The 23,922-nt window shown below is 48.7% G+C and overlaps 1 protein-coding gene across 6 annotated transcripts in view; it reads right to left on the reverse strand.

Moving 5' to 3' along the window:
• The window catches only part of NCOA7 (nuclear receptor coactivator 7), a 105,864-nt gene extending 82,000 nt beyond the window's left edge, over positions 1-23,864 (reverse strand). For 2 of the 6 annotated variants that reach the window (XM_054174144.1, XM_054174140.1), the window contains exon 1: positions 14,138-14,284. The gene's annotated coding sequence lies outside the window, so the exon portion shown is untranslated. Of the gene's footprint in view, positions 1-13,592; positions 13,674-14,137; positions 14,286-19,936; positions 20,030-23,761 lie in introns of those variants that run through there. The other 4 variants (XM_054174142.1, XM_054174141.1, XM_054174145.1 and 1 more) reach the window with 4 other exon arrangements.
• Between the last annotated feature and the right edge of the window lie 58 nt (positions 23,865-23,922).

Raw genomic sequence — 23,922 nt, forward strand, 5'->3', positions numbered from 1 at the left:
CCTCACGAGGCCAGCAAGGCCAGAATAGATCATACCTTGAAAAACAAGCAGAGGAGGTGAGAGGCCTAAGCACAAATTTTCCAGTTAGGCAGAGAGCAGATTAAAGCAAGAGACTCCCAGAGAGCCAGCCAGGTGGGCATGGTCATGCCAACAATGGAACATGGAGACTCCACTGTGGTAAGGGAACAGAATGCTGCCCAGACACATCTCGGCTGCACGGTTCCACGTAACATGAGCTTCTTATTTCTGCTTCTCTGCTCCTGAGACTGCAGACACCACACACATCTGCTCACACCCTTGCACATTTCCTTCCATCTGCTGTAATATGAACATTCAAATGTTGCCACCAGTCATCTGGTACATGAAGCATTACTAATGACTCTGCTTAGGTCTGCAACTCTGCCTTCTTATGAACAGCAAGCCTGCTGGGTACATAGAATCACAGAATTGTCAGGGTAGGAAGGGACCTCGAGGATTATCCAGTTCCAACCCCCCTGCCATGGGCAGGGACACCTCACACTACAGCAGGTTGCTCACAACCACATCCAGCCTGGCTGCAAAAAACCTCCAGGCATGAGGCTTCCACCACCTCCCTGGGCAACCTGTGCCAGTCTCTCACACCCTCATGGGGAACAACTTCTTCCTAACATCCAATCTTAATCTACCCCTTTCGAGTTTTGTTCCTTTCCCCCCAGTCCTATCACTCCCTGACATCCTAAAAAGTCCCTCCCCAAGGACTTTCCTTGTAGATACTGGAAAGCCACAATTAGGTCTCCTCAGAGCCTTCCCTCCTCCAGACTGAACAGCCCCAACTCCCTCAGTCTGTCCTCATAGGAGAGGAGCTTCAGCCCTCTGCTCATCCTCATGGCCCTTCTCTGGACATGCTCCAGCACCTACAGATGCACAGTTACAGAATCATAGAATCAATAAGGTTGGAAAAGACCTTTCACCCAACACCTCATGACTAACTAAACCATGGCTCCAAGTGCCACATGCAATCCTTTTTTGAACACCTCCAGGGATGGTGACTCCACCACCTCCCTGGGCAGCACATTCCAATGGCCAATTACTCTCTCTGGGAAGAACTTTCTCCTCACCTGCAGCCTGAACCTCCCCTGGCACAGCTTGAGACTGTGTCCTCTTGTTCTGGTACTGGCTGCCTGGAAGAAGAGACCAAGCCCCACCTGGCTACAACCTCCCTTCAGGTAGTTGTAGAGAGCAGTAAGGTCTCTGAACCTCCTCTTCTCCAGGCTAAGCAACCCCAGCTCCCTCAGCCTCTCCTCACAGGGCTGTGCTCCAGACCTCTCCCCAGCCTCCTTGCCCTTCTCTGCACATCAACACCTCATGTGAAACGCTCAACTTTGCAGTATTTCATTAATGCTTCAGTGACTCAACTAACCAGTCTGAATGTTCCTGGTTTTCTATTCTGCTAGTGTATTCCCTTTAGTGTGGGAGTAAAGATAGAAGCTGCAGAATGGAAAGTAACAGAAATGCAGAGCCAGCAAAGGGGAGAGCAAGACACAGCTTTGGAGTCTTTCTTTCAGGCAGAGTGACCTAACTACAGGTCAGATAAGGGAAATTTCCAGGAAAACACTAGCATGAGTCAACAAAACACAGCCCAGAGCAGTTACATTGACTTACACTCAGTAGAGTGGACAAAAAAGTTGTTTAATCCAAAACCACCTCAAGATAAATCTGGAAATATTTTAACACTATTACATAGTTACTGTTTTGTTCCCCATGTAAAGTGTAATGGTACTGTTAAAGCATTACTAAGCCCTGCACACAGCTCCCAGTTCATTATACATAACTGAAGGGTGCTAAACCAACCTAGAAAAGCTTCTCCACCTTGACAAAGTTGAGGTTGATGACTCAACTGTTGCTTAGGTGAACATTATTCACCTTGCTTAGGTGAATAGTTCTTATTTGTGCACACAGCTCCACTGACCTTTAAAGCATTATGTCTGGAGTGTTTCTTGTCAAAAGGCTGCAATGTTAAAATCCCCAAACAATCAGCTGGAAACAGAATTCTGTGCAGAAGTGCTTTCTGGACCTCTTGTTCAGATGAAACACGGAGCAGCGTCACAATTTCTCAGACTCCGGCAGAGTAAAAGAGAGATTGGATGTGGCTATTGTGCTCTGCAGGCTCTCAAGGACAGTGAAGGTAAGATCTGGAGATAACACAGGAAAGGAAACAAAACACCCTTGCCCTTGAGGAACTGGGTGCAATCTTTAAGAGGGTATTACTACCCCCACTGCAGAGGTGCAGCAAGGTAACAGTCCAAGCATTTTTGTTCCCCACTAAAGCACTAAGCTCAGATCACCATCAATTCACCAACTGTTCTCCTACCTCTCCCTGGAGCACACAGGAATGAACACAAACTTTTATGGGTGCACCTAGCCAAGTTCAACTGAAACACCAAGGACTTGCAGCTCTCTCTGAACTGTAACAACTGCTCCCAGGCACAAATCCAGGCTGGGCTGGGACTGGCTGGAAAGCAGCCCTAAGGAAAGAGTCTTGGGGGTGCTGGTGGAGGAGAAGCTCAACAGGAGCTCTCAGTGTGCACTTGCAGCCCAGAAAGCAAATCAGAGCCTGGGCTGCAGCAAGAGAAGGGTGGCCAGCAGGGCAAGGGAGGTGATTCTCCCCCTCTGCTCAGCTCTGCTGAGACCCCACCTGGAGTACTGCCTCCAGTTCTGGAGCCCCTATGACAAGAGGGATCTGGAGGTGCTGGAAGGTGTCCAGAGAAGGGCCATGAGGATGAGCAGAGGGCTGGAGCACCTCTCCTATGAGGACAGACTGAAAGAGTTGGGGCTGTTCAGTCTGGAGAAGAGAAGGCTCTGAGGTGACCTTATTGTGGCCTTCCAGTATCTGAAGGGGGCTACAAGAAGAGGCTGGGGAGGGACTGCTCAGGATCTCAGGCAGTGATAGGACTAGGGGGAATGGAATGAAGCTGGAGGTGGGGAGATTCAGGCTGGAGGTGAGGAGGAAGTTCTTCCCCATGAGAGTGGTGAAGCCCTGGAATGGGTTGTCCAGGGAGGTGGTTGAGGGCCCATCCCTGGAGGTGTTTAAGCCCAGGCTGGATGAGGCTCTGGCCAGGCTGATCTAGTGTGGGGTGTCCCTGCCCATGGCAGGGAGGTTGGAACTGGATGATCCTTGTGGTCCCTTGACTGATACTATGATACTTTCATGATCTGCTTAGAAGCATTTCAAAGCAAGCTTGCACACCTGCTTTAACAAGGTCAAAACACACACAAGCAAATATGAGTTACTGGTTCCACATCAGGGTTTTAAGTGACATGATCAAGTCCTCCTCAGACTCCCCTCTCTAAACCAAGCAAAGGGACACAAGCAGCAAGCAGAAAGTCACTCTGTCCTCACCACTCCTATGCAGCAGCATGTTACAAGAGCAAGGCAGGTAGCAAACACAATCAGCCAACTGCCTGGTGCCACCTCCATGCCAGGTGAGCAACTGTCCTACATCCCTTACATGGAATGCTGTTCAGGTTCATTGGATCCAGCGCCACGTATCCCAGGCCTGGCCATACATCAGAAATGCCTCTATGAATTAGCTTAGAGGGCTCCAGGAGGATATGCACTGGCAAAACAGCAGCTCCACTGCAGAGAGCTGCACAACAAACATCCTTTGGTGATCAAGGGGCCCTTGGCCAGTCAAAGTGCCCAGAGAGAGAAACTGGGCTAACAACTTTCAGGATGTTAAAATCTATCCATGCAGCAAGCAGCTGCCAGTTTGGGGTACTACTGCCCTTCATCTTCCTCCCTTTCACCTACTTCAGCTGTTTGCTACCACTCCATCCAAAATTACCACAGAAATGACCTGCAGCAGAGTCAGCAGAAGTGGCTGCCTATCTGCAGGTCAGCTATATCCTGCCCTGCCAGCTCACTCGCTTCCAGCAGGCTTTGCTGCACACAGCTTAACTGCAGCACACTCCTGATCCTGGCACAGAAGGCAGATCTGCAGCAGAGAGCTTTGGCAGATAACTCTTGACATAGCTCCCTGAGCTGCTGCTTCTTTCAGTGGGCCTCACCAACCACACACTTTGGAAGGTGAGTGCTGCTTAGAGCTATGGCCAACACTCACTAGCAGAGGAGGTGGCTACAAATGCAGGTTCTCAGCTTCACAGCAAACCTGCTTCTCAGCTTGTCTCTCTACCAACCTAATAAAGGCATATACACCAATGATACATAAAACAGAGGAAGGGCAGATTGAGGCAGGTGTTTGAAGAGTCACCTCAACAACAAAGGTGAGGCTTGCACCGTAAATCATGAGCTGTAAATCACCTTCTGCTTACCATGGGTTTGGTCCCAAAGTGTTTAAGCGTCAAGTTAGGTTTTCAGTTGTAAATATTCCCCCACTGAGCTCAGTAAGAGCTGGATCCCATGTTCTCAATGCTTTACAAAATGATGCCAGGCAACAAGAAAAGGTTGAAATGAGAGAAAAATCTCTCAACCTAAACAGAAAGCATCAGAACTGGTCACTGGGTTTAAGGTTAAGAACACTTCCAAAAATACTCCTAACTGTAAAATCATAGAATTGTTTCACCTGGAAGAGCTAAGATCAGACAGTCCAACCATCAACCCAACACCACCATTAAACCATGTCCCAGTTTGCCATGGCCACGCATTTCCCTAACACCTCCAGGGATGGGGACTCCACCACTTCCCTGGGCAGCCTGTTCCAATCCCTGACCACTCTTGCAGCCAAGAACTTTTTCCTCATCTCCAACCTAAACCTCCCCTGGCATCAAATTCAGGCCATTTTATAATCCCACTGTGAAAATCATTGGAAACTTTCCTTTTTAAAGGGTCAAGTTTTTAGGAAGAGACCCTCAAATTAGCAGCCCACAAACGCCACCCTGTGAAAGATTAACATTTCAATACTCCCCCACTTCAGAAAGCAACTACTTAACAGGAAAATGATCGTTGTTAAGTTTCAGCTCAACATCCCTTGTCTCAGTTGACTCTGACTCATGCCAGTTCCAGGCCATGGCTTTTCCCCTGTCACCTACCTCCCAATTTAGAAGCCAACAAGCTGAGGAGTAGGGGTAGAAAGGAGTCTTGTAGTAATGCAGTGCAAATGTTTCCCTATCTGAAACACCCTGAACAGAACCAAAATGCCAGGTTTCCATAGCAACCCTAACTGTGCCACACAGCATCCACTGTACATTAAGTCACATACTGAACAGTGTCATTTTCACAGAAAATCCTCTACATTACTAATGCACAAAATTAACACTGGAAACCACCTTTTATTTTTTTTTCCCAGTTCCTTAACCTGCAATATTTATTGCAATAGAATAGGATAAACCAGGTTGGAAGAGACCTTCAAGATCGTGTCCAACCTAACATCCAACACCACCTAATCAACTAAACCATGCAACCAAGCACCCTATCAAGTCTCCTCCTAAACACCTCCAGTGATGGCGACTCCACCACCTCCCTGGGCAGCACATTCCAATGGCCAATCACTCTCTCTGCATAGAACTTTCTCCTCACCTCCAGCCTAAACCTCCCCTGGCACAGCTTGAGACTGTGTCCTCTTGTTCTGGTGCTGGGTGCCTGGCAGAAGAGACCAACCCCCACCTGGCTACAACATCTCTTCAGGTAGTTGTAGAGAGCAAAAAGGTCTCCCCTGAGCCTCCTCTGCTCCAGGCTAAGCAACCCCAGCTCCCTCAGCCTCTCCTCACAGGGCTGTGCTCCAGACCCCTCCCCAGCTTTGTTGCCCTTCTCTGGACACCTTCCAGCAACTCAACATCTTTCCTAAACTGAGGGGCCCAGAACTGGACACAGGACTCAAGGTGTGGCCTAACCAGTGCTGAGCACAGGGCAGAATGACCTCCCTGCTCCTGCTGGCCACACAGTTCCTGATGCAGGCCAGGATGCCATTGGCCCTCTTGGCTGCCTGGGCACGCTGCAGGCTCGTGACAAAACCCCTGCATTTCTGAAGCCTGGTCTTACTTTTTGGTGGGGGAAAGAACCTTCCAAAAAATTTGATCTCATTCACAAACAGCTTCAGTTCCTCCAGAGCTACACTTCCATGGAAGCCATCTCAGCCACATCACCTGGTGCCACACCATCCCTGAGTTCCCTGCTCACATACCATGTGCATTCAGAGGGACTGCTCACACAAGTTGGCTCTTTCCTAACAGAGCAGGACCCCATGCTACAAGGAGCAGCATGACCCTGCTCTGCCAGGCATCAGTCTGCATGTCCTTCCCAAGAGGAACTCCCACACTTTCCTTGCTCTTCACATAAAATTTATCTAAAGCACACTCAGGAGTTGAGCAGCAGGGCTGGGAGCCACTCTCCTGGGTGCAGCACTTTTTTCCACAGCTGTGGAGCCCAGGGGAACTCTCCAAAACATGCAACTGCACAAGCTCTGCCAGTTTCTTGTGGTTCATGTTCCTTGCTCTTCCCACCCCCCCTGCAGAAGATTCTGGCTTTCTGGTACTTGCTGCACCATTTTGGTCTCAAGATCAGTCTCCAGTCCGCCTCCTATAAAACCTGTCTGTTACCTGCCAGGGACTGGGGAACTACCCAAACAGGGCTCAGGAAAGAACACAACTAGTTGACAAAACACTGAAACTTACTACTCACACAATAGAGTCGAGTGCACAGTGTCAACAGAGCAGGAGAAAACACAACTGATCTCCAGATCCTTAATGTCTTGGCATGACACCCGGTGTGTTGTCTGTACTAACAGAGACTGTGCATTACAAAGAGAAAGGCAATTTTCACAACAAACAACCCACTTCCACGGGAGCCACTGAGTGGGCACTGAGCAGCAGGGCTCCATTTCAAGGAAGCCAGAATTCCTGTATGTAAGGAAACCTGGGGTCAGAGTGGCTGGAGAGCTCCCAAACAGAGAGGGACCTGGGGGTGCTGATTGACAGCCGCCTAAACATGAGCCTGCAGTGTGCCCAGGTGGCCAAGCGAGCCAATGGCATCCTGGCATGCATTAGGAGTAGTGTGGCCAGCAGGAGCAGGGAAGTCATTGTGCCCCTGTGCTCTGCATTGGTTAGGCCACACCTTGAGTCCTGTGTCCAGTTCTGGGCCTCTCAGTTTAAGGACACTGAGAGACTTGAAGGTGTCCAGAGAAGGGCAACAAGGCTGCGGAGAAGCCTTGAGCACAGCCCTGTGAGGAGAGGCTGAGGGAGCTGGGATTGCTTAGCCTGGAGAAGAGGAGGCTCAGGGGTGACCTCATTGTCCTCTACAACTATCTGAAAGGTGGCTGTAGCTAGGAAGGGGTTGGTCTCTTCTCCCAGGCAACCAGCACCAGAACAAGAAGACACAGTCTCAAGCTGTGCCAGGGGAAGTTTAGGCTGGAGGTGAGGAGAAAGTTCTTCACCGAGAGAGTCATTCGTCACTGGAATGTGCTGCCCAGGGAGGTGGTGGAGTCCCCATCCCTGGAGGTGTTCAAGAGGGGATTGGATGTGGCACTTGGTACCATGGTCTAGTCATGAGGTCTGTGGAGACAGGTTGGACTCGATGATCCTCAAGCTTGGTCTCTTCCAACCTTAGTGATACTGTGATACTACTGTGAAGCAAACGTGCCCCAGTGAGCAGCCACACTGGCACTAGCCCAGCACAGGAGATCTTACTTTCCATCCTTCATGCCTGTAGCAAGACACAATGTAGATGTCACCTGAAGTTCCTGCCTAACCTCTGTACAGGGATGTGATGATACCAGCCATCTCCCACCACCTACTTGCCCCCAGCCAACACAGCTCAGCACCATACACTAGAAAAATAAACACAAACCTAAGGCTCAAAAGAAATAAATTAGCAAAGCAAACAAAATGTCTTCAGCTGATATCTAAGCACAGGGACTGGAGAACTCACTGCACTGGCAGAAAGCCACTCTTATTACTCTGTGGTTCTCAATCTCCTGACTGCTCTGCTGACTCCTCAGCCTGCCTGCTACTTGACCCTGCACATGAGGGTGGCAGGGGGACTTTGAGGTTCATCAGTTGCTGCAGAGCTGTTAATCATTGGGGCCACATCTGCACAAGTGACTGGCTTACAGCAGGCAGTGTCAATCTTTCACCACATACCTGGACACCTTTCAGCACACTGCTCCATAACAAAGTACTAGGCAAAGTTTTATCACCTCAGTCCTCCACCTTTTGTCACCAAGATGTCACCTATGCATCTACCAGGCACCACTTGCACTTCATAAGCTTTGGGAGCTGGAAGAGATGGAACTCCCTGGATTTTGTCACAGGGTTATCACATCTGCTACCTTTAGCCATTCAGTCTTCAGCAAAAGATTTGATCTGCAACTAGGATGGGGGGAAAAAAAGGGAGTAAAAAAAATTAAGAAGAAAATCAAACACTGAATAGATGTTAAAAATAATGTCTTCACTTGCAATATGTAATCAAAGTATTGCACAAATACTCTTAATGAGTAAAATTACTTCTTGAAGGTCTCTTCCAGCCTGGCTTACTCTACTCTATTCATTATACTCTTCAATGCTGCCCTTTGAATTATCTAAACCTTTGTGAGGAAGCATGAAGGAAAACCTCAAGCTGCTCTCAGGCCTTGTTACAGCTGCAACCTGCCCACAGGATCATACACAGCTTTATCAGAACTGCCCAGGTCTTTGGCATCCATACAGCTCCTTAAAAAGCATTAGAGAAACACTGCTTCTGCAGCTGAGAGTGAAAATAAAGCCCCTGGCACCAGACTGGGGCATTACTTGACCAGGAGCCTGTTAATGACAGCAATGGGTTAGTGCTACCTACCACTGTGACTACTGACACAGCATGCAAGCACTGCTGAGCCACTGAGGATGCAGTTGCTCCTTGTAGCATCCTCTCCAAGGCCCCAGGCAGATCTCAGCTTGCTTCTGCAATCACAGCATCACCCGACCTGGCAGGAAGCCATCCACACCTCTTCCCCCTCTGAACAAAGGTGGCAGTGATGGTTCATAAATATTCCTACTTTGCTGCTGCATTAGCTTAGAGTATTTCAAAAAGAAAACAAAGCAGAAAGAAAGACAGATGGTATGTGGGACAAAAGAAAAATCCTGCAAGAAAGCAGACAGGAGTAGCAGCAGACAGAGAGAGCACTGCTGGAAAAGGTTACATTTACCTGAAAAATGAGTCAGGAATAAATTACCTTTTCCTAAGACAAGGATGAGCTCAAGGAAGCAGCAGCTCTCACCGTGAACCTCTGCAAAACAAAGCTGTGACTCCCTCTAAGTGGTGAGCTGGGACAGCTCTTTGGCTGTCCAGGGAAGCTTAAATTTGGGGAAATGGCAACTCATATCTATGGGAAAAAACCTATGGGAAGATCCCAGAATCAGTGATTAGTGGGTGAGGCTCTACTGTAAAGGAAATCTCTCTAGAAATCAGTAGCTATTAATGAAAGCCTTTCAAACCCTGCTAAATGAGGACAGAACGACACATCAACAGTTCTAATTTGACACAGTATTCAAAAGGCAAACATGAATCTTGCCTGTATAAACAAGAATAACTTCCCTGCTCACACACTGGATGTTTTCTGCTCCTCTAAACCATGACTAAAATACAAGGAGCAGTCACAGAGACTGCATTTCAATCAGGGTGCTGAAGAAATACCTGTGAAACATATGCAGCAGCCATAGTAAAGGCAACAAAAGAATGAAGTGGCACCTCAGTGGGCACTATGCATCAAAGAGAAGGCCTAATGCTTAATTACAGTGCATGAGTAGGAGAAGGCACTGTAACTGAGAGCAGGGAGCAGCTTCACCCTGCTGACAAGGCCAGAGGACCACACAGCACATGGAATTTGGGGAATGCAGCTGAAAGCATAGCTCACATTAAAACCAAGATAAACAATAATCAGAAAGGCTTGTTAAGATTGTGATGAGTACTCTATCCACTGAGAGCTCCACATCGAAGCCAGAAGTGTGATTCCATCACAATAAATCTGACATAGAATAGAATAAACCAGGTTGGAAGAGACCCTCGAGATCGATTCCAACCTATCATCCAACACCACCTAATCAACTCAACCATGGCACCCAGAACCCTATCAAGTCTCCTCCTAAACACCCCCAATGAGGGCGACTCCACAACCTCCCTGGGCAGCACATTCCAATGGCCACTCACTCTCTCTATGAAGAATTACTTCCTAACATCCAGCCTAAACCTCCTCTGGCACAGCTTGAGACTGTGTCCTCTTGTTCTGGTGCTGGGTGCCTGGGAGAAGAGACCAACCCCCACCTGGCTACAACCTCCCTTCAGGTAGTCATAGAGAGCAAGGAGGTCTCCCCTGAGCCTCCTCTTCTCCAGGCTAAGCAACCCCAGCTCCCTCAGCCTCTCCTCACAGGGCTGTGCTCCAGATCCCTCCCCAGCCTCCTTGCCCTTCTCTGGACACCTTCCAGCAAGTCAACCTCCTTCCTAAACTGAGAGGCCCAGAACTGGACACAGGACTCAAGGTGTGGCCTAACCAGTGCTGAGTCCAGGACAGAATGACCTCCCTGCTCCTGCTGGCCACACTGTTCCTGATGCAGGCCAGGATGCCATTGGCCTTCTTGGCCTCCTGGGCACACTGCAGGCTCATGTTCAGCCTACTATCAACCAGTACCCCCAGGTCCCTCTCTGCCTGGCCGCTCTCCAGCCACTCTGACCCCAGCCTGTAGTACTGCATGGGGTTGTTGTGGCCAATGTGAAGAACCCGGCACTTGGATGTGTTAAATCTCAGGTAGGTACAGGCATGTCACTAGGATCCTGCACAGTAGGATTTCTCCTAGCTTGGTTAGAGATGGGGAGCAGCAGTGGTGTGAGAGCAAAGCACTGCACCTGGAGTAACTCACCCGAGGCACTTACTACTACCTTCTGCATTGCAACCCATCCAGAAGTACCAACAGATCCCCCACAGCCTACCCACACTTTGTCCTCAAAGGCAAGCAGAAGAGAGACTGCAGACACACAACCACAGCCCTGTTCTGCTGCCCACGTCAAACCTGAACAGTTCTTAACACACCTTCCAGCTGGGGCACAGTCACTCTCTCATGTCTGACCTGTTGATCAAGAACCAAGTAGTAGAATGTTCCAACTACAGGCACAGAACAGAATCATAGAAGCAATAAGGTTGGAAGAGACCTCAAGGATCATCAAGTCCAACCTGTCACCCAACACCTCTTGACTACTAAACCATGGCACCAAGTGCCACGTCCAATCTCCTCTTGAACACCTCCAGGGATGGGGACTCCACCACCTCCCTGGGCGGCACATTCCAATGGCTAACAACTCTCTCTAAGAAGAACTTTCTCCTCACCTCTGGCCTAAACTTCCCCTGGTGCAGCTTGAGACTGTGTCCTCTTGTACTGGTGCTGGTTGCCTGGGAGAAGAGACCAATCCCCTCCTGGCTACAACCTCCCTTCAGGGAGTTGTAGACAGTCAGGAGGGTTTGCAAAGAAAAGGAGGGGGAGGATGGGAAAATACAATACTCTCATGTTTGCCTTCAACACATCAATCTGAAATACTATGTCAGTGGGGGGAATAGAGTCCCTCTAGCTTGATGTAAATTTTGTCACTGCCTCACTGAGGATTCCAGAATCCAGATAGGGCAAAATGCCACAGGAATAAGGAAACTTAATCAGATTCAAAAAGAACAAAAATAATCTGAACACTTGTTTCTCCTACACTGCTCCTCTTCCTGGGCAAGGGAAGCTGCCCAAGTGAATGTTCTTAATGCTGACTCTTCACTCCTCAACTGTTTCCTCTTTTGGGGATAGCAACCTTAACCCCCCAGGAGAATCTTGCAGCAGCAGCAGCAGCGTGACTCGAGCATTTTCCTCCATGAGGACACAGATCCCGTGGCCAAGCTCGCTCACACCAGGGAGAAGGAGCCACCAAATCCATGGCAGGTGGCCATCCTCACCACCAGTAACTGCACCAGTAAGTGGATTCCTCACTAAAACAAGAGCTGGCTCCATAGTCTTAAGGGTTTTTTTTTGGCTTACTGAACAAGAGGAGGAAGAGATCCAGCACCCTTGCTGCTTTGTAGGTGATGGCACTATATTCACCTTACCAATAAAGCTAAGGACCACAAGTGCCTGCTGCTGCATCTGGCACCTGCCAAGACACAGAGGGCACAAGCCAGGTGCCACACAGGGAGAATTATTATTTTTCTGGACACTGGTTATATTCCATCTTTCCTCCAATGCCCACTGGAAAGCAAAGGGAAATTGAGTCCCTTTATCCCTCATTTCCATCATAATTACAACTTGTGAACACCTTCAGTTGCCTGGAGCAGCAATTTCTTGTGTCAGATCATGCTGTAAAGGCTCACACTAATTTCCCACCTCTGAAATACCCAGCTGGGTGACAGCAGGGAGCCACTCTGGCTGCAGTCTCCATCTGTAGGATTCTCATAATTCAGTTGCTTTTTCCAGAACTGTTACTCTCCAACCCAAATCACTTTCCAGTGAATTCACCTTTATTTGAATAGAGGGAATTATTCCCTAACACTGTAAGGTATTTGCAAGCTGTCCACTGAACTCAAGTCCATAAGCTAGCCAAGTATTTACTAGAGCCAACCCCCAACCAGCTCTTCACAGCATTATTTGCCTATATTCAGTGCCTCAAAATATTTTGTGTGTTTTCATGGATATTTTCTAGATAAAAGGAGGAAAGAAAAAGCAGCCTAAAATGCACCAGGACTCACATATTTTTAACCATAGCTTAAAGTAATTCTAATACAGAAAGCACATATGCACACAGACTGTCCTTGGCACTTTCTCTTGCCTTCTCCATCCATTTTCTGAAGGCATTTACACATGCACATCCAAAAAGAACATTAGCAAAATGGGATTTCCACACTGTGTGAACCCCTTGCTGATAGAATATACTGGGAGAGTTCATCAGTATGCATTTTAAGCATCATCCAAACACAGGCCCTTAGCATTTGAGGCAAACCATAATCGATTAATAGGCACCTACCCATCCAGAAAGTCCATCATTATGCATTAATACAAGAAATGTAGGACTGCTTAATGGGAGAACAGTAATTGTGGCATGTGAAGTAAACACACAGTAAAAGCCTGTTATGGAGACTAAGCATTCAGCATCTTACTTCACCACCTAGAAGACAAACAGTTACCGCATCCTTTAGCACCCTTACACTGCACACACATCACCAACACACAGCTCAGCCCCTCCACCCAAAAGCAACTCTGAAGTTGACCATCTCACCTTCCACAGCTCCCTGAAAGGAGGTTGGAGGCAGGTGGGGGTGGTCTCTTGTCTCTAATAACAAGTGATAGGACAAGAGGAAGTGTCCTCAAGTTGCATCAGGGGAGGTTTAGGTTGGATATGAGAAGAAAATTCTTCACTGGAAGGGTTCTCAAAGATTTGAACAGGCTGTTCAGGGAAGTGGCTAAATCCCTATCCCCGGAGGCGTTTCAAAGAGGCAGAGATGTGGTGCTGAAGGACATGGTTTAGCACCAGGCTTAATAGAGCTAGAGAATGGTTGGACTCGACGATCTTAAAGGGCTTTTCCAACCAAGATGCCTCTATGATGAGGTACAGAGTGGAAAGTCCGTTGCACAGATTCAAGAGACTAAATCAGTTACTAACACACCTTTGGCACTCGGCAGCACTTCTTAATCATGACAACCTGAGACTGTACTATAGAGAGAGCCTGGAACATTCCAGTAAATCATCCAGTTATCTGGGGAGGGAGGAAATAAACGAGGTTTGAAGCCGCGCAAGCCAACAAAAGCAGCCCGCTCAGCTCTGTCGGCTGGGCAAGGGCGGCAGCAGAGGCGGCACCCGGGTCTCGCAGGCACGGCGCGGCGGGCAGAGCCACCGGGGCCGGCGGGACCCCGCAGCCCCCGCGTCCTCCGGCCGCGCACGCAGCAGCAGGAGCACCCCACGGGCACCGGGCACACCCCTCACTCCCTGCGCTGCGAAGCCGAGCGGGCTCTCTACAGAAAACGAGCAGGCGAACAGCTCCTCCGGCACCACACCACCGCCCGCGCCGCTGCCCCCCGCCCCGCCGGGGCTCCGCCGGCTGCCCGGCACCGCCGCCCCTGCCAGGGAACAAGGCCGTGGCGGCGCAGAGCCGCCCGCCATCCCCCTGCCCTGCGCCCGCAGAACGCAACGCGCCCCCACCGCGGCGCGCACCTGCAGGGCGGGGGCCCTAGCGCCATGGCGGCCCCGCGGCACTGCGCCCAGGCCCCGCTGCCGGAGGTCGCTGCGGGAGCTCCGACTGCACCGCTCCCCGCTCAGCCACAGCAGCGTCGGCTCCGCCGTTCTCCCCGGGCCCCGCCCGCGGCTCCGCCCCTCCGCCGCGTCCCCGCCTTCCGCCCGGCCCCAGCGGAGCGCTGCCGCCCGGGGCTGGGGCTGTGGGGCGGCGCCGCCGCGCTCCGGGAGCGGGCCGGTACCGGGGCACTGGGCGGGGACAGACGGGCGCGCTCCCCCGAGCGAGCCGCTGCACCGGCCCGCTGTGCTGCGGACTAGCCCCTGTCCTGGGCAATGGGGTCCATCTTTGGAGCCAGAAAGAAGCTGTGACTGGTCTCTTTCTCCGTGAAGCCCAAGCGCCTGGCCCTGCCGCTGGGGATGAGTTTTCTCAAGGGCAGAACTGAAGTGAAAGCACTGATTTTGGAAACGGGGGTTAATCAAAGCCTCCAGACCCACGAGAAGCTGAACACCCTGCCATCTCTATCTGCTGTTTCCATACTGCCAGCATGCAGGCTCCTTGCCCCAACACCCCAAACCAAAACAGGTACCGGGAACCCCATTCCCTTACCTGAGATGGCTCCAGACCTCTGCGGTAGCCTAGACAAGATCTGGCTCCCCATTCCCCCCTTCAGCCAGTGGCTAGCTCTGAAACACTGGAAAGCTAAGGAAAAGGCCTTTGGTATTGCAATAGCACTAAATCCTCAGCTCTGGCAGTTCAAAAGCCTGCAGCTAGGCAGATAGCTGCACAGATAAGAACATGTATACATACCCCTACAGCTGCTAAAGGAATGAGCAAGAGCAGCAAGCAGGTGTCTCCAGACAAGACTCTTCGAGTAGTTAGGATGTTACAAATCCAACATGTTTTTTACTAAGACAGCTTCTGTCAGCAGCCTAAACTAACAGCTGATTAAAGATCCATTTCAAAACCATCCATGTGGATTTTGGGGCTGAATGCAACTCTGCCTTGGACACGGAGCCATGGCCCATCACTCCCATTACCCTACTCAACAGATGCTTTCTACCACTCAGTGTCAGCACTGGGACAATTGCTCCACTAACCTGTCTGCTACAATTGAAATGTCCATGTGTTTTGTTTGTTTACTTCTCCAAAACTGTTTATGTTCTAAAGAAAATCTCTTGTAAAAGTCTCCTGCTTAGAGGACACACTTTGCTAGCATATTGCAGTTACTCTATCTTGTGTCTGTACTGCCCAGGCAAAAGACAGGCAAACCCAAAGTTAACGTTGGTTAAAATCTCAAAGAGCTCACTGGGTTCTCTAACACAGCACAAAGAATGGGGCCTTGCTGTCTGGTATTGCTTAGGTAACAAAACAGTGTGTGGAGGGAAGAGGAATAAAACTGCAGAGAGAAAGAAAATAGTATTGTTTATTTGACGACTTCTGGGTTTGCCAAACCAAGGTGGAAGGTATGCAGCCCTGCCCATCAAAGCAGTGAAAATCCCACTTAATCTCTTAGCTGAACTCACACAATGATAGTGATTAACACCTTCTTTAACTCCAGGAAAAGCTGTCTCTGTCCCAATAAGGAAAAAAGCTTTCTCACTGTGAGGCTGACAGAACACTGAAACAGGCTGCCAAAAGAGGTTGTGGAGTGTCCTTCTCTGGAGACATTCAAAACTCTCCCCGATGTGATACTGTGTGGCCTGCCCTAGGTGATCCTGCTCTGGTAAAGGGGTTGCACTTCATGGAGGTCTTTTCCACCCCCATTCTGTGACTCTGTAATGTACCACTTCACCACCCATCATCACTCCCAGCACCTCTGCTGTATTGTGTAGAAAGCTATATGAGGACACAGACTCCATGGAGCAGACACAGAAACTCCACATTTCTATAGTATCAATGTTGCCCCAAGCATCTCAAATACATATTCTAGCCCACTGGCATGAAGAAGAAATCATTCCAACTCCTGTCAGAGCAGTAGAATAAGCAAGCTGAGACTGGAACAGAAGCATCATTGCAAGTTCTGGTTACAGCACTGTGGGTTATCACCCAGAGCTCAACCCACAGGCTTCATGTCACTGTAAGAAACTGTGTGAGTGGCATCTAACACACCATCTGATTTTACTGAGTCTGGAGGTAAGAGGTATTGCTTGACTGCCTGTTAAAATGACTCAGATAGATATGCACACACATAATTTTTAAAGTAACATTTAATTTTGGTCTCTCCATAGCACAGAGGATAGAAGATAGTCCAAATGGTTTGCTCTTTCCCATAGCAATGTGTTCCACAGCAACTGATTGGGATGCAAATGCTCTAACATCATTTAATTAATTGTCTTTGTGATATTGGTGCTTGCAATACCTGAGAAAAATCTTAAATTCATCTTGCTCATTCCTTTCAGGAGAGGCAATTTTGTTTTGTCACTGACAGCACTATTTTGATGGAGATAGTCCTGAAGTTTGCTTTTTTTTAACCACTTACAAACTGAGAATTTTACCCTTGAAAAAGATGCCTCACACAAACTCACATGCTTAAAAACCCATGGAAGACAGAACAGACTTGGGACACTTAAGGGCAATGTTTGAATGGGGTTTGATCTCTCCCACCTCACACTTCAGTGTATATTAATAGAGCTGCATATATATATATTGTGCCCAGGTGGCCAAGAAGGCCAATGGCATCCTGGCCTGCATTAAGAATAGTGTAGCCAGCAGGAGCAGGGAAGTTATTGTGCCCCTGTACTCTGCATTGGTTAGGTCACAGTACTGTGTCCAGTTCTGGGCCCCTCAGTTTAGGAAGGACATTGAGACATTTGAAGGTGTCCAGAGAAGGGCAACAAGGCTGGTGAGAGGCCTCGAGCACAGCCCTATGAGGAGAGGCTGAGGGAGCTGGGATTGTTTAGCCTGGAGAAGAGGAGGCTCAGGGGAGACCTTTTTGCTCTCTACAACAACCTGAAAGGTGGTTGTAGCCAGGAAGGGGTTGGTCTCTTCTCTCTAGCAACCAGCACCAGAACAAGAGGACACAGTCTCAAGCTGTGCCAGGGGAGGTTTAGGCTCGAGCTGAGGAGAAAGTTCTTCACTGAGAGAGTTGTTAGCCATTGGAATGTGCTGCCCACGGAGGTGGTGGAGTCCCCATCCCTGGAGGTGTTCAAGAGGGGATTGGATGTGGCACTTGGTGCCATGGTCTAGTCATGAGGTCTGTGGTGCCAGGTTGGACTCAATGATCTTTGAGGTCTCTTCCAACCTTAGTTGATACTGTGATACTGTGATCACAGAGAAAAAAAACTGTCAGAGGGCCTTACAATGTTTATGGCCTGCACTCAGATCAGCTTATGTTAGCACCAGAAACAAACACTGTCTTGCTCATGTGTGGTTCGTGTCACTACTTTGGTTTTTAACAACATCTGTAACTGTTAGCTTGTGGCTTAAGAAAGAAAATCTGTGATAAAGGATTACACTGCTGAGCTTGAACACCATAACTGTCCAGCCTTGAATAGGTATAAAAATAAAGGTGACACTAATCTTTCCTTTTTCCATTAGCAGCCATCCTGGTTTTCCCAATTACTCTTACAATTATTCACCATGAAGTCACAAAATAGGTTTCATATTGGCAGACTTTTATGCATAATTGAGGCTCTGCTTGATCCTGCCATGCACTGGGGGGCTGACTTCTGTGATAATGCATTGCTATTTTCAGCCTGGTTTCTTCCCTTTATATAATGATGAAATTTCTGAGTGTCCTCAGCTAACCCTGTAACTTGGAATTGATTGTCTAGATAGAACTCAGTTTGATGGAAGTGTTGAAAATTTCTCTAAGTGTCATCACTAAGAGAACTAAACCACAGTTTGAAACTTTTAGTTCTCCCCTAAGAACTGATTTGCTGCACCCATTTCTAAGTGTCCAGTACAGCAAACCAGAAGTTGCTTCCAAAATGCTCTGCAGAAGAATGAGTGTACAAGAGAATCATAGAATCATAGCATCAAGAAGGTTGGAAAAGACCTCTAAGATCATCAGGTCCAACCTGTCACCCAAAACCTCATGACTACTAGACCAGGGCACCAAGTGCCACATCCAATCCCCTCTTGAACACCTCCAGGAACGGGGACTCCACCACCTCCCTGGGCAGCACATTCCAATGGCGAACAACTCTCTCTGGGAAGAACTTTCTCCTCACCTCAAGCCTAAACTTCCCCTGGTGCAGCTTGAGACTGTGTCCTCTTGTTCTGGTGCTGGCTGCTCAGAAGGATTTTGAGGATTCTGAGGATTCCTTCTTCAGAAGGAATTTGCTCAGAGATTGCAATAAGTTATATTTGTTTCAGGTAAGGTATTTTGTTGAACTCAGTGGGCATCCCACCACCATACCTTGTGTCAAACCCCAGAATCATGTGGAGAAGAGGAGGCTCAGGGGAGACCTTATTGCTGTTTACAACTACCTGAAGGGAGGTTGTAGCCAGGTGAGGGTTGGTCTCTTCTCCCAGGCACCATTGACAGAATGAGAGGACACAGACTCAAGCTGTGCCAGGGGAAGTTTAGGCTCAAGGTGAAGAGAAAGTTCCTCCCAGAAACAGTAATTGGCCACTGGAATGTGCTGCCCAGGTGGTGGAGTCCCCATCCCTAGAGGTGTTTAAGAAAGGCTTGGATGTGGCACTTGGAGCCATGGTTTAGTTAGTCATAAGGGGTTGGGTGGTAGGTTGGACTTGATCTCTGAGGTCTTGTCCAACCTTATTGATTCTATGATAACACATGCTAAGAGTTAAAAACGCTGACACAAGTCTTCCTGGATCAAATACAGTGTCAGGGGAAGACTGGAAGAGCAAGGAAAACATGAGCTTCTACAGTTAGTTCTAAAAACACTGCTGGTGAGTTATTTCTCCATTTTTCTTCAAGATCTTTAAAGTATATTCTGTGACTAGCACATGACTAGCTGGCACATTAAGACATGACACTGCAAATTCTGCTCTGCCCCCTACCTCTGTTGAAGTTCAACTGCAAGAAGATTGAGCAAGCCACTGTACAGCTTGGAAGGTGATGGAGCTAAGAGTATCAGAGCTGTTGTGATGTTTGGACAGCACCTTTTGAGATTTTCCCGAGATCACTTCCATTAAAACATTATTAGCATTAAAACAGATGTAAGAAATAGAAACTACAATAATAGTTTCCCCCTGAAAAATCATTACAATCAAAGAGTTCAGTAATCACTCTGATCATACATGGGGATTAAAAAAGCTGAAGACTGTGCATCATCTTTTCCTCCTCTCTCCTCTCCCCCTCCCTGAAACTGGGATTGGTGTGCATTTTAAAGCAGGCTAACTTAAAAAAGAAAAGCCAATGCCAAGACTTCCCAGAGCAAACAGACAGTTAAAGAGGAGTGATCAATGCACACATTACACATAGTTATAAATACCACTCACAGCTCCTGTGCAAATCCAGGATTTTCACTACTGGTAAAGCTGGTATGCCAGCTACTAAAGGCAATTTGTACTTGCCATTATATAGCAGAAACACACCTGAATAATATACTTTCAGTAAATTAGCACATTAGTGTGATGTTGTTCTTACTCCTCTTTACACAGTGAGCCTGCTGTCACAGATGAATTAACACAGCAAATTAAAGTAATAATAATATGTAATATATTCCTATGGAACAGACAAGCTAATTGCAGGCTGCTTTAGAGCTGGCACTGGAAGGAATCACTCTGATTTTTCAGGTTCCAGAATGCAGCTTTGCAGACCAAAGTCTGAAAGCCCAGGTACAGCACCTCTAACATCAAATGTTACTCACTTGGTTTCACTGACACGCTGCTGTTGCGTCAAGTGAAAAGAAATCAGCCTCTGCCATTCCTTCCACGCAGGAAGATCTTCCTCCTGCAGCAGGGATGCAGGCACAGGCCCCACTGCTGCGCTGACAGGAGGCTGAATCGCTGGCAGCTTCACTGATGCACTGTTCTGCCAGGTACAGGAAGCCAGAGAAAGAAGCATAATCTTTTGTCACTGCACATGACTTGGATGGAAAAGAAAGCTATGTCTAAAAATAACCAGACAGCACCTGGCTCAATGCTCTGCCCTGGTGGTAGAGTGGAATGGAATGGAATGGAATGGAATGGAATGGAATGGAATGGAATGGAATGGAATGGAATGGAATAGAATAGAATAGAATAGAATAGAATAGAATAGAATAGAATAGAATAGAATAGAATAGAATTAACCAGGTCGGAAGAGACCTTTGAGATCATCAACTCCAACCTATCACCCAACACTATCTAATCAACTAAACCATGGTACCAAGCACCCCATCCAGTCTCTTCCTAAACACCTCCAGTGATGGTGATTCCACCACCTCCCTGGGCAGCACATTCCAATGGCAAATCACTCTTTCTGTGCAGAATAGAGAGGCATGGAGCTGCTGGAGCAGGTCCAGAGGAGGCCCAGAAAGATGATCAGAGGGCTGAAGAATCTCTCCTATGAAGACAGGCTGAAAGAATTGTGGCTGTTCGTTCAGCCTGGAGAAGGATCTGGAGGGACCTCCCTGGGCAGCACATTCCAATGGCCAATCTCTCTTTCTATGAAGAACTTCTTCCTCACCTCCAGCCTAAACCTCCCCTGGTGCAGCTTGAGACTGTGTCCTCTTGTTCTGGTGCTGGTTGCCTGGGAGAAGAGACCAACCCCCACCTGGCTACAACCTCCCTTCAGGGAGCTGTAGACAGCAATAAGGTCTCCTCTGAGCTAATGGTCAGCCTCCCACAGCCTGGGATTGCATCCAGGAAAAGATTTCTTACTTCAGTGAGATTTCTTGTTTCTGTAAGATGTCTCATTTCAGTGAGATTTCTCTAGTACATATACTAGAGTTTTCACTGCTCTTACAGATGAAACCAACAACTCTTTCACTGGGCAACAGAAATTTAGTATAATACATGAATCATCTCAAAAATAATGCTAATTGTCAAATACAGTGGACAAGGGGTAATGGTTTAAATTAAAAGAGGGTAGGTTTAGATTTGATAGAAGGAATAAATTCTTTATGAAAAGGGTGGTGAAACACTGGCCCAGGCTGCCCAGAGAGGCAGTAGAATCTCCATCCCTGGAAACATCCAGTGTCAGCAACCTGCTCTAGTTGAAGATGTCCCTGCTCACTGCAGGGAGGTTGGACTATCTGAACTGTAAAGGTCACTTCCAACACAAACAATTGTATGATCCTGTGATAACAAAGCAGGAATTATTTGCTTCTACATCTGACAGTCTCCTAAGACATGGACAAAACACATTCACCCACCTTACAATCAGGCATGGGAATCCATCTTTCACAGGGTCAGCTACTCTTCTGAAATTGTCAGAAGGCATCATAAGAACCTGAGAGGCTCAACCCTGCTTTCCTCTGAGATGTCACACAACAGAGGCACTCTAAGTACAGTGGCAATGATCCTTCTGTCACAAACGTCTTCAGCACTGCAAATGCAGGTGACATGGACCTCTCCTACTTTTAACTTCTCTGTCTCAAGTGCTGATAGCATTACAGCATCTCCAAAACCCACCTGAGAAGCACCCAGGTTGGGGAAGCCTAAGCTTTTAACCATGAGACAAGGGAGCCTGTGAAAGATACAAAGCCCTTTAAAACTAGCTCAGTTTCTGAAGTATAGAACGACCTCAGTATTTCCTGGTGTTCCTTGCAGGTTCTGGGGCCAAAATCATCACTGTAGTAGCACTGGCAAATTTTCCCTTGTCTCAGAGCCACAGGAAACCAGGTCCCACTTTGCCTTGCTCTTCAGCTAGGGGCATACATAACTTGCTGGGCCCAGGCAACCTCTCTCACCTAACCACATCCCCTTCTTTGCAGTGGCCTTAGGTCTCTGTGGTGCCTCAGCCTGAGCTGTGCTCTGCCTCCAGCACTCTACAGCTTTGTCTCAAGGACTGAAATGCCCTGATCTTATCAAAGAAGCTGCTATCACTCATGCCAAGTGCAGCTCTTGCAGGATGTAAGATAGCTGATTGTATCTGATAGGGCCTGTTTGTAACCTCATCATTTGTGTGTTATCTCCATCACTGCAGAGTAACATTGCTCACATTGGACAAAAGAAAGCTCTGTCACAATCAGGATACCGATTTTGTTCAAGCCTGCTACTTCGAAGAGTATGGCATGAAATAAACCCTTGGCTGAACAGGGGCTCTGGTGAGACAGACACCAAACACCCAAACCTCCTGAGGATCATCCCTGAGGAAAGAGGTCTCCTTAAGTTTGCCATCAGACTCTAAAGCTTTTGAAGATCACCATTCCTGGAGGTGTTTAAAAGCCATGTGAATGTGATGCTTGGGGATATGGCTTAGTGGTGCCTTTGATAAGAGTAGTGTTAATGGTTGGACTTCATGAGCTCAAAGGTCTTTTCCAATCTAAATGATTCTGTGTTTCTCTGCAGATAAGCTAAGAGGCATTTGTGGGGTCCACAAGCATGAAGTCTGAAGCCTGCGTTTCTCAGCATGGAAAAGGTTTCTTATATAATGCGTTTCAGAGGCAGAGAGCTCAAGAATGGGAGAAATTTGCTTGTATAAAGCAATTCATTTTATATTGTGGACAGTGCTTAAATAGGGGAGGTTTAGGCTAGATGTTAGAAAGAAGTTCTTCTCAGAGAGATTTGCCCTTGGAATGTGCTGCCCAGGGAGGTGGTGGAGTCACCATCCCTGGAGGTGTTTAGGAAGAGACTGGATGGGGTGCTTGGTGCCATGGTTTAGTTGATTAGATGGTGTTGGGTGATAGGTTGGACTGGGATGTGCTGCCCAGGGAGGTGGTGGAGTCGCCATCCCTGGGGGTGTTCAGGAGGGGATTGGATGTGGCACTTGAAGCCATGGTTTTGTTGATTAGATGGTGTTGGGTGACAGGTTGGACTTGATGGTCTCTGGGGTCTTTTCCAACCTTGTTGATTCTATGATTCCAACCTGACTTATTCTATTCTATTCTATTCTATTCTATTCTATTCTATTCTATTCTATTCTAATTCTTCTATTTTCTTTTTACTACCACAGCTTGCACATCTACTTTACTCCTGCAATCAACACAGCAGGGAGAATAGGGCTCACACAGTCTGAGTTCTCCTCTCAGAAAACCCTACCCGAAAAAGCCATCCCGGATCCCTACCTACGGCTTAAGGAGGCCCTGGCAGGGCCAGGCAAGGGAAGCGCCAGACTGCTTTCCCTAATGGAGCCACGGCAGGCCTTTTGACCGGCTCTCCCCTGCAGACCAAACACCCACACCCGGAGCTGCTGTGCTCTCCTGGCTCCTGCAGTCTGCCTGAGGAGTAATTCGGACAGAGCAGAGCAGCACCAGTAGCACCCTCGTCCCGTCCCGTCCCGTCCCGTCCCTCCCGGGAGCGGCCGGCCGGGGTCTGCAGAGCAAAGCGCTAGGCTGAGGAAGCTGTCCCTCCGGAGCCGTTACAGCACCCCGCGGAGAGGCTTTGTGAGGAGCTGCGAGCACAGCCAGCGCGGACAGAACCCCGCCCGGCTCCGCGGCCGCCACTCACTGCCACCTGCCCAGCAGCCCGAGGCGGAGGGAGGGGCCCCTGCGGGAGGAGGGAGACCCGGCCCGGCCCGGCCCGCCCTGCGCCGGCCGCGCAGCTCTTGCCTGTCGCGCTGTGCAGGTCGCTCTTCCTGTGCCGGACGGGTGGCACGGCGGGGCCCGAGGCTCTGTCCTGCCCGGCCTCCTACCGCCATCCCGTCTCCCGCCCACGGCGAGGGCCCGTCACCCGCCTCGCCGGTGGCACCTCCTTCTCCCAAGGCCGCAGT

Source organism: Dryobates pubescens, chromosome 28 (genome assembly GCF_014839835.1).
Source record: "Dryobates pubescens isolate bDryPub1 chromosome 28, bDryPub1.pri, whole genome shotgun sequence".
Lineage (NCBI taxonomy): Eukaryota > Metazoa > Chordata > Aves > Piciformes > Picidae > Dryobates > Dryobates pubescens.